General features: G+C 35.1%; 1 long non-coding RNA gene across 6 annotated transcripts; it reads right to left on the bottom strand.

Moving 5' to 3' along the window:
- Nucleotides 1–281: 281 nt before the first annotated feature.
- On the bottom strand, nucleotides 282–11,608 carry LOC141626456 (uncharacterized). 6 transcript variants are annotated; one of them, XR_012536039.1, is made up of 10 exons: nucleotides 11,469–11,608; nucleotides 10,738–10,784; nucleotides 4,152–4,268; nucleotides 3,956–4,066; nucleotides 3,057–3,189; nucleotides 2,308–2,373; nucleotides 1,615–1,959; nucleotides 1,197–1,309; nucleotides 1,001–1,094; nucleotides 282–610 (listed from the first exon to the last, which is right to left on the bottom strand). It is a non-coding gene; the product is annotated as an uncharacterized LOC141626456 (long non-coding RNA). The 6 variants fall into 6 exon arrangements; XR_012536040.1 differs by lacking the exon at nucleotides 3,956–4,066; XR_012536038.1 differs by lacking the exons at nucleotides 3,956–4,066; nucleotides 4,152–4,268 and having other exon boundaries at nucleotides 1,615–1,689; nucleotides 1,805–1,959.
- Nucleotides 11,609–11,808: the final 200 nt, after the last annotated feature.

Here is an 11,808-nt window from a genome sequence, read left to right as displayed (position 1 = left end):
CGCTTACAAATTTATAATTGTTAGACCAGTTAATTATGCACCATGGACCAATTTTTCTGATGTGCTTGCAACTCAGAAATGCTAAAGCTTTTTATACATTTGATGTACTTGTATCACCAAACCAATTTGTACACTGTTGGCTTGTCACTTTGAATTTAGATTTGAATTCACAGACGATTGATTTTTCCGTATATGATACTCCCTTTGTTCCCTTACAAATTTATAATTGTTGGACCCGTTAATTATGCACCATGGACCAATTTTTCTGATGAGCTTGCAACTCAGAAATGCTAAAGCTTTTTATACAAGAATGAATCTCAGGTTTTATCTAGTCATGAGATCATGACTCATGATTGATAAAATACCACAAAATAGGTAAGTCATTACAAAATTATTTCTGGAATATGAACAAAAATTACATTTTAATTCAACATAAAGAAATTAATGTCACACGGTCATGCTGGTATGTGAAAAGCATCTACCTCATTCAAGAAGGTCAATATTGTGAAGAGCTCGCTTGACACTCTTACAAAATTGGTCAAAAGTCATTTATTAAGCCACGGTTCTTGAGCAGGAGTAAATTGGCATATTCCATCTTTGACCCAGAGACCTGAAAAGAAAAACGCACATTAGAATATAAGACTACAAGATACGCCGTCAACAATTACGATTTACCACTCGCCAGTATTAAATTAGTGTATAAATTTAACTTCACAAAGAAAGAAACCATAAACGACTCGGAGTTTCTGTTCCATGCTCGTTAGAATGCAAGATCTCCATGTCCGAGCGTTTGACCAAATATAACGCTCATGTCGCTCAGTGGGAAAAAGTACACGATAGAGTATGGACTGTTAAAAACGCGCATCACATGTTTGACTACTTACGTCTCCCAAACTTCACAATAAAGCATTTAACAATAATCTATTAATCTATTTACGGCATCTAATTCATTAAAGGAACATCTAGTAGATGAGTAAGAGAAAAGCATAGAAGTAGTTACCAATTACGAGCTTGCCATTGTCAGGCCTATCACTTCCCCTGAATCACATTCTTGCACTTACAAGTTCAAGTTAACATTCACGAAACGAGCATACCTGACAAACCATATCTCGTAACTCGCAAGTTTTGTAAACATTGTTATGACTGTCAAGTCAAGGTTTTCCGGGAACTTGTATCTTTAGCCACAAGAGACTAACCTTCCAGTTTGGACAGCGAGATCTCCTCTGATAGTTCCAGGTTCAGCTTGAAGAGGGTCAGTAGCTCCTATAAGCTTGCGCGATGATGCAACAACGCCAACACCTTCACAGGCCTAGAAAAATCCAGTTCCACTGTTAATGTGCAGAAGAAGCCCTAAGTAATGATTCAGTTTCTGTAGTAGCCCTCATTGTGTCAACTACATAGCTACAAAATACGAATGATGAAAATCAAGGTTAAAATGCAAATGTGCCGCCCCATCCCAATCACATTATCCTCATCTCAAATTAATTGACGTCATTCCAATTACAGTAAATTAAATAGTGAAGATCTTATACTATTACCTATTTAATCGTCACATTATCTAAAATCCAATCATTTAGTCAAAGCACAAAAAAATAGCGAAGTAATAGTCGTTACGCCGGAGAAGTGTTGGCAGTGATGAAGTATTGGATCAAGGTAACAATGAAAAGCAATAGATAGAATCCAAAAGACCTGAAGGAAAGCAAATGTAGTAAGGTATTAGAGACGGTCTTTAAGGTTATGAGCATATAGCATTGAAAGAAGTGGTATTAAGCTTAAGACGGTCTCAAATGAGAAAATAGCATACCAGGGGTAATTAGTAGCAGTTTCAAAGAGATGGTGAGGGTTGACAAGAAAGACGATGGAAAAGTAGAGGCCATGAATGGTGACCAGCAAGAGCTTTAAACACAAGGGAGGCAGGCATTGCATCGATCTCCCAAATCGGCCATATTAATTAAGAAACTATAAGAAAATAGTATTCTACTAAATCAAAGAAAATGAAACCTAGAAGACAGAAGACTAGTAAGAGTAATAGACTAATTGCTTTAGAAGACAAAATGTTCATCAAGAGGTAGTTAGACGGAAAGGAAACCATCAAAGAAAGTAATGTCTAACATCTTATGACAAACAACGACATGCTGATCAAGCCAACTCAAAAATCTTCAAAGAAAGTGGGTAATAGTAAAACCAGCACATCATAACAAACTGAAAAAATTGGGAACGACATGCATCACAGTTTAATGTGCACGAGCGAAAACAAAAAGGATTTCAAACAAATGAGTGGTAATCAAGCTAGATACGCTCTTTTACCTTGTGATATACACATCTCTGACAACCTAGATACACTCTTTTACTGTGCTACATACACTCCTCTGGCTGCCAATAAAAAATATGGGTTAGTAAGTTATCGGAAATGAAAAAGACAAGCACTAGGGGAAACATTTACTAAACATCAGTAAATGAAGCATTTTGAACAGTATGAGGTAGCACTCAATCATATTATAGACTAAATACAAACATTTTAAGATCAAAGACAGTTAAAAGTTCGATCACTATTGGAGATAGCAGTCTATACCAACAAAACATGCTACACTTCGATACAAGGGGACAAATTCAGATGCTTATTCGAAAGAATGTCATTCTCTCAATAAAATATCAACCTAGATATACTCCTTTACCTTGCTAGATACACATCTCTGACAATGTAGATACACTTTTTTACCTTTCTGGATACACATCTATGGTAACCTAGATACACATCCATCGTATGGTAGATACACTCCTTTACCTTACTAGATACACATATCTGACATGCTAGATGCACTCCTTTATATTGTTAAATACACATCTATGACATGCTAGATACACATCTCTGACAAGCTAGATACACTCTTTTACCTTGCTAGATACACTCTTTTAGATGGCATGCGGAACTGACTCAGCTTGAAAATCGAGTGTATGGCAAAATTGTTCAGTGCTATTTTAAGTGCAAGAAAGATCATCACATTAGATAAAGAAGCGACTAAAAGAAAACTGTAAATTCTGGGGTTTCTTCTTACCAGTTTGCGGTATTTGAGGGCATATAACATTTCAAGGTAACGACGAGCCTCAAGGCTGTCTAGGTTTGAGACGTACTTCCAGAAACCGTAAACACCCGCAAGTGTGAGCAGCCTATCAGAGTAAATCTGCCATCTGCACAAGAGGTGAATCGAGAACAGGTTAGGATTGAAAGGAACACAAAAGTTTACTGAAATTCATTGATACAAGATAAATGTCAAATATTGTCAATATTACCATTTCAACTATTAGAAAGGTGTTTGTTGAGGCTTGAGGGTATGAACTCACTATATATCATATGTTTTCAAGTTTAGTGATGGCTAAGTAATTGAATAGATGAGAAGTGAATCTAAAAATGCTTCCCCACGCTAGCTCTAAGACGATTTTCGTCACTCAATCTAAGACTGAAAAAAGGGGTCCTATTGAGGAATCTTGCTTAGCGCAATTTATAGCCCTTAAACTCAATCATTGATTGTCATTTACAGAATTATCTTCAATCTGATTCGCTGAATTCTTATGATTGTTCAAAATCCCCTAGAAAATGGAAGTGTTAAGAACTCAGAGTATCCGGAGGACTACTTTACAGATAATAATATACTACTCCGGATCAAGAAAACGTAACCACTGACTAATAATTGAAATCACCATTGTCGACAAATCATTAACTATTAAAGAGTCTTAATTTATAATTAAATCCTTGACAAATCATGACCACTATCATTATCACCAATAATTCCACAAACCAGCTTTACATCTCAACAACTAACAACCCGAGTTCGTCCTCCCTAATCATTCATTCCTAAACAACAATACTTTACATTTCATCAAACCCAAAATTAATCAAACAAAACACTTATATAATAAAAATTGAAATAAAAAGAAATTGTTCATTTAGCACTACCTCTAGTAATCATATCCTTGTACCTCATAATAGATTCAACCATCTGTAACTGCAACTGTTTCTATTAACCAGTGATATTTGTTTTTGCAAAATTCAATCGGAATGCAAGATCTACGATAAACGAATTAAGACTTTAGAAAAAATATAGTATCGCCGAAGTCGAAGAAATTGTAAAATTTAGAGTCGAAAACTGCACCTCATGGAAGATGACCGAAAATCCATAACTTGGTTGTTGGCCATAAGAGCGACAAAAGAAGAGCGGTGGCTTGGTCTGCGTGGGCGGCGGAGGATAGCATCATCTCCGGCGGTCTTCCTGGAAGCAACAGCGGATGGTGATGGTAATAGTGATGGATGAAGGAGATGGAAAGTTAGGCGGGGTGTGTGAATAAACAAACATAAAGGATAAGTGTGAGGGAAGTTCGATGGGTTTTGTTTTCCTGTTATGATAATTTAAATTAGTTCGTACGGTTCGTACTGAACTTTAGTTCGTACGTGACCCCGACCCTATACATATATGTATATGTATATGTATATGTATATGTATATGTATATGTATGTATATATATATATATATATGTATATGTATGTATGTATATATATATATATATATATATATATAGAGGCGGGATCTCGTGAGTTGGGGTCTTATGGTGAGTTGTGAGTTGGGAAAATCTAAGCCATTGATTAAAGTGAAATCAACAGCTGACATCAACCGTTTTAAAAACAAATTAAAATCCTTATGTCCCAACTCCAACTGACACGCATAACTCCTAATCAACTTCTTTTTAATTTTGGCAATCTAACGTCAATCAATTCATTGATTTCATCCACAAATTTACAGTATTTTATCTTTATTAGTTTTAATTGAAATTAGTAATCCAATGTTATAATTCAAAAAGTTAATTCTCTGGAATTCAAGTGTTCTCCAGTAACTGAATCAAATCAAATGTTGGTTTTAATGTTGGATTAAGGAGAGACGAAGTCACCGGCGCCGAAATCAATGAGGATGATGAAAATTTCTTATCAAGCGACGCAATCACAACTGTCGGATCTTCGAGAAACGATGATGTCGGATATACGGCGACGGAGATTAGAATATCCGGCAGCGGCGTAAACGATGATGTCGGATATACGGCGACGGAGATTAGATTAACCGGCAGCGGCGTTGGTTTGGTGGTGAGGTTGAACGAGATAATAGTTGATGATAGTTGCTCGGATTTCGATGATGTTTTCGATGACTCTGATGATTTTGATGTAAGCGATCGATGATGAGTGAAGATTTGAGTAATGTTTTCGTGTTATTAATGCTGTTGGTCTGAAGCTAATGGATGTGCTCGGTTCATGGCTGATGAGATTAATTTGGCCGAGCCATGGCTGTGCTCGGTTCATGCTGTTGGTCTGAGGCTCGAATGTCGAGGTATGGAGGAAGGAATTGCTGCTGATGTATGTTTGTGGTTAATGGTGAAGGAGTTGGGGTTGGTGCGTGAATGGAGGACGAAATCAGGGTGTCTGATGGGTTGATGCTGGTGTTGTTGGTGATGGCACCTGGTGGTGCTTGAAAATGGAGGTGGTGATGGAATGGTGAGGTGGAGCTGGTTCAAGTGACAGCGTATTATGATTTGAAAACCATTTGTTCACAAAATGTATCCAAGTCTGAGAAAAGAAAGAGCAGGGGTAATAAGTTTCCTTCCATAACACAATCAGTGTAGAGTTTAATATTGGGTTACACAGTGCCCATTTGTGTGAAATGCCGGTAATCAGCATCTCGAAGCATAGAAAACTGACACCTTTTCATTTAAGTATATTTAAATGATGCAACAACCAAGAACAAACCAATGATCAAAAGAAATTTTCTGCAACAAAAGTGAACACAGAGGCAAAGTAACTCTTCAGCGCAAAGTCGAAAACAATCACATGCTACTACATATTCCAAATTTATAATGTACCAAGCAGACACAAACACGACTAAGTACAAAAGTAGATCAGACAGCTATTATCTTTAAGAGGTCTAGAATTACATCGACACTAAACCAACACATTTCCTTGGCAATTCAAAGGTGAAGCATTAAGCAAGGGAAATGATAACGTCAGACAGAAACGCCACCATCCTTGGTGAGCTTACACAACTCTGGATGTCGTAAAAAAAATGAAAGTGACACCGGAATAACATCACAATAACAGTAGAATAACAGCACAATAACACGTGCTCAAAAAAAAGGAAAAAAAATCAAGGTCGTAAAAAAAATTAAAGTGGCACCGAAATAACATCACAATAACACCAGAATAACAGCACAATAACATGCGGTAAAAAACAGTGTAAAAAAATCAAAGTAGTAAAAAAAATTAAAGTAGTAAAAATATCAAAGTGACACCGGAATAATATCACAATAACAGCAGAATAATAGTAGAATAACAGCACAATAACACGTGGTAAAAACAAAAAAAGAAAAAAAAAGAAAAGGCGTAAAAAAATTCACAATAACAGCAGAATAGCATCACAATAACAGCGGAATAACAATAACAGCACAATAACATATGGTAAAAAAAAAAGAGAAAAAAATCAAAGTCGTAAAAAAAAATCAAAGTAACAGCGGAATAACATCACAATAACAGCGGAATAACAATAACAGCACAATAACATGTGGGAAAAAAAAGAGAAAAAAAATCAAAGTCGTAAAAAAAATCCAGGTAAAAAAAAGCACAATAATAGCATAATAACACGAGGTAAAAAAAATAAGAGTAAAAAAAATTTCAAGTAAAAAAAAATCCGGTACAAAAAGAAAAAGAAAAAAAGGTAACATAATGAGTAAATTAAAGAAAAACATAAGAGAAAACAAAAATCAAAGTGGTAAAAAAAGCATAATAACACGAGGTAAAAAAAAGAGAGAAAAAAATTAAAGTAAAAAAAAAAGTAACATTAGTAAAAAGAGAAAATAAATAAATGACAATGGTTTTATATGACATGTAAGATTTGATCTTGGCCACTCATCTCTAATATAATCTAGTGGCTAAGATTCCTCCAAGGCCCCAACTCACAACTCACCATAAGAACCAAAATCACCAAATCCAATCTCTCTCTCTCTCTCTCTCTCTCTCTCTCTCTCTATATATATATATATATATATATATATATATATATATATATATATATATATATATATATATATATATATATATATATATATATATATATATATATAAATGAGATCTAATGAGTCCACCCAAATTCATTGAGTCCATAAGTCCTCTTTAGGGCCATTGAAAAGATGAGATGAAGGTTGAGATTGAAGAGGAAAAACAAGGGATTAGTGCAAAAAATAGGAGATCAATGCTAATTAAACACTTTCCCTCACTACCTTCATTAATCAACCATTAATTTTACTATATAACATATTTTTTCCACTCACTTCTCTCTCATCCCACATAATTACCATTCCTTTCATCTCTCTAAAAAACAAAAAAACCCCAAAAATAAATCACTCCTCTCATCCTCAACCACCACCACAAACCCAAAAAATAAAAAATTCCTCTCATCCTCACCAACCACCACCCCACCCGGACCCCCCTCCTGTACAGCCACGCCGCCTCTGCCACCACCACACCCTCACCTTCCTCTTCACTCCACCACGCACACCACCTCCTCTCATCCTTACCCACCACCACAAACCCAAAAAATTAATTTCCTCTCATCCTCACCAACCACCACCCCACCTCGACCACCCGGACCCCCTCCTGTCCCGCCACGCCGCCTCTGCCACCACCACAGCCTCATTTCCCTCCTTACTCCACCACCACCACCACACACACCACCACCACGTACACCACCACAAATCAACCACCTATGCCACCACCACCTACAACCACAAACAAAAAAAACCCAAAAAGTCGGATCTCAGCGGCCAATACAACCCGACACCACCTCCTCTCTTCCTCACTCTCCCTCATGCCCCAGATCCGCCACCACCCGACACCCGCCAGCACGGCATTTGACGCCCCTAACCACCGCACCATCGTGGTTGTTTGCTTTACCTCTTCCTCTAACCACCGCACTCACCGCACTCAGATCTGACTTCCTTTAGTTGTGGTGGTGGCTTGAAGTCGACAAAGGAGGGTGATGGTGATGGTAGGCAGGTGAGGGAGGTCGGGGATGTGGGTGTCGACTAGGGTGGAGGGTAAAGGTGATGGGGCTGGTGGGTGTCGGCTAGGGTGGATGGTAAAGGTCGGGTTTGGTGTTTGCTTCAGACGAGAGTACTGTTTTATGTTTGGTGTTGGCTTCTTATGAAAATGACGGTCCTTAATTCTTAAAAGCATTATGTTTTCTTTCTTTTTTTCAAATATTGTTGGGAGTATTGACGGTCCTTAACTCTTAAAACCATTTTTTTTTTTTCAAATATTGTTGGGAGTATTTAAATTATCGTCTTGTTTATTTTACTATATTTCAAATATCGTATTGTTTGATATTTTTCCAAATCTTGTATTTAAATTTTTTTCCAGATCTACACTTCTTAATATTTACACTTGTACTTCCTTACGTTTACACTTGTTTTTATTTAAATTTACGCTTATATTTCCTCACATTTACACTCGTTTCTCTTTAAATTTCCACTCATATTTTTTTAAAGTTACACTCCCATCAAAGTTACACTCGTATTATGGAGTGCAAATGTGATTTTCTCAGATCTGATTTTAAAGTTACACTCGCATTTTTTAAAATTTTCACTCGTAAATCTTTAAATTTACACTCATATTTCTTAACGTTTACACTCGTATTTCATTACATTTACACTTATTTCCACAATTCTATTTTTTTGGGGTTCAGATCTAGTTTTTTTTCCCTTTATTTTTGAGGTTTTTTTTTAATAGGTCTACCTTTTTTATGAGGTGGGTTGATTGTGGAGGACGGTGGTGGTGTTTGTCGGTGGTCATTTACACTCATATTTTTCACATTTACACTCATATTTTTTACATTTACACTCATATGTCTTTACATTTACACTCGTATTTCTTTACATTTACATTCGTATATCATGTTTTTTACATTTACACTCATATTTCTTTACATTTACACTCGTATATCTGTACATTTACACTCGTATATCTGTACATTTACACTCGTTAAAATTATATAGATTTGCACTCATAGTTTTTGTGGATATGAGTTGGTGGTGGAGGATGACGTTGGTGGTGTTTGTTGGTAGTCAGACTAAAGTTTTACTCGTAAAGGACTAACGTTTTACTCGTAAAGGACCAAAGTTAGACTCTTAAACCTTCAAATTTACACTCGTAGACCTTCAAATTTACACTTAAAATACTACATTTACACTCGTAAAACTTCACATTTACACTCGCTAACATGTTAAGATTATATAAATTCAAATTTTTATATAAAAAATTGCCTAAAAAATGAAATTTACCCTCTTAAATATTTACATTTACACTCGCAAAACATCAAATTTACACTCGTAAAATGTTAAAATTATATAAATTCAAAATTTCCGTCACAAAAAATCAAATTTACACTCTTAAAATGTTACATTTACACTCATAAAACATCAAATTTACACTCGTTAAATGTTAAAATTATAAAAATTCAAAATTTCCGTCACAAAAAATCAAATTTACACTCTTAAAATATTACCTTTACACTCGTAAAACATCAAAGTTACACTCGTAAAATGTTAAAACTATATAAATTCAAAATTTCCGTCACAAAATTACACTCTTAAAATATTACATTTACACTCGTAAAACATCAAATTTACATTTGTAAAATGTTAAAATTATATAAATTCAAAATTTCCATCACAAAAAATCAAATTTACACTCTCAAAATATTACATTTACACTTGTAAAAGATTAAATTTACACTTGTAAAATGTTAAAATTATATAAATTCAAAATTTCTGTCACAAAAAATCAAATTTACACTCTTAAAATATTACATTTACACTCAGAAAACATCACATTTACACTTGTAAAATGCTAAAATTATATAAATTCAAAATTTCCGTCACAAAAAATCAAATTTATACTCTTAAAATATTACATTTACACTCGTACAATGTTAGATTTATACTTGTAAACTCATACAACATTACATTTACACTTCTGAAATCTGAAACTTAAAACTGATTAATTAGGGGTTAGAGAGAGAAAGAAAAAATTAATTAGTGTGTAGAAATTTGATTAGTGATAATTTTTTTTGGTTATTTTCAATCTCAACCATCCATCTCAATCCACCCATCCACATTTTTTTCCTTTTCTTTTTAATAGCCCTTAATAAAATGCATCTCAACCATTCATTGAGTCCATCCAAAGACCATTGAAGGGACTTATGGACTCAATTGAAGAGGAGGACTCATTAGAACTCCCCTCTCTCTCTCTCCCTCCCCCCTCTCTCTCTATATATATATATATAAAGATAGAGGAGTTCTATATATATATATATATATATATATATATATATATATATATATATATATATATATATATATATATATATATATATATATAAATGAATGTCAACCATAATGCCAAGTTCCTTTATAAATAATAATAATCAAGCGAGATGAAATGATATGATATATTATAACATGATGCCAAATAAGCGATGTCATGCCAATATGCTTATAAGGATAACGAACAACCACCAATAATGCAACCAACACACACGGCCTAGAGGCCACACCAAACTAAACTCAACATTCAGCATGCCAATTACAACAATACAACACAAATAACACACAATAAACTCGCAAACAAGTGTTGAGTAGCTAGCCTACCTTTAGCAAGCTCTGGCTCTAAAAAGGTTCTTCAACAAATCCGTTACCTAACATATCAATTAATATAATACGATTACTAACTAGTCCAATTGTATAAGATGGTGTAAAAATTGCTTAATTAAAAAAAAAAAAAAAAAAAAAAAAAAAAAAAAAAAAACTCTTCTAATTAAATTATCAATACGTAAATAAACAAGTAAGGCCGTCTTAAATTTTACCCAAAGCCCCGACAAAATTCAGGTGAACCTGTTTTGGATAGCCCCAAAATAGGTCCTCAAACAGCCCTTACACATGGCTAAAATAGCAGCCCCAACACACAGCCTTACACCACCACCAAACTCACCACCATACGACCCTCACAACTATCCTGAAACATCTATCCTGAAACAGCCGCAACATTAGCCACAAACAGCAGCCCCTTACTACCCATACACCCGCCATAAATCAATATATGAAACGGTATAACACAATATATAAGACGGTATAAACAATTGAGTATAAACCCCTACAACACCACGGGTCAACCACCAGCCTTCGGTCAAACCACCAAGGGTCAGGCATTTGGTCTTAGTCACGGCAGTCCATGGTGGGGTGGGTCACTGGTCGTATAAATTCGTCTTAACACAATCACTACAAAATCCCCAATTATAAAATTCTAGGGTTACTATGATCAATTCAAGGTATAACTAGATTAATTAAGCTAACTAATTAATTAAAGATTAGAGTTTACTTACGAATTACAGATGAATAATCTAGCAGAATCGTCTCACACAACCCGAATCTCAAACTCCTTCGCCGTCTCGTGTTCTCGTCGTCGCTGCTCTCACCTTCTCTCAGTTTTTTCTTTTTTTTTTCACAAATTTTTAGATAGGACGGTCTCTTAGCATGAGACCAGTCCATTAAGTATAAGTCCAAACAAACACAAAAAAGCTATCACTCATATGCTCTGTTTGGTAAAACGAACTTAAAAGGTACCTAAAATCTGAAAAGTTACATGTAAACTGAAAAGCTAACTGAAACCTGAAAAGGTAGCTGATAAGGTAACTGAAAATTAGGAGCTGATAAGACGACTGA

Source organism: Silene latifolia, chromosome Y (genome assembly GCF_048544455.1).
Source record: "Silene latifolia isolate original U9 population chromosome Y, ASM4854445v1, whole genome shotgun sequence".
Taxonomy (NCBI): Eukaryota; Viridiplantae; Streptophyta; class Magnoliopsida; order Caryophyllales; family Caryophyllaceae; genus Silene; species Silene latifolia.
This window is presented reverse-complemented; position numbering and strand designations above follow the sequence as displayed.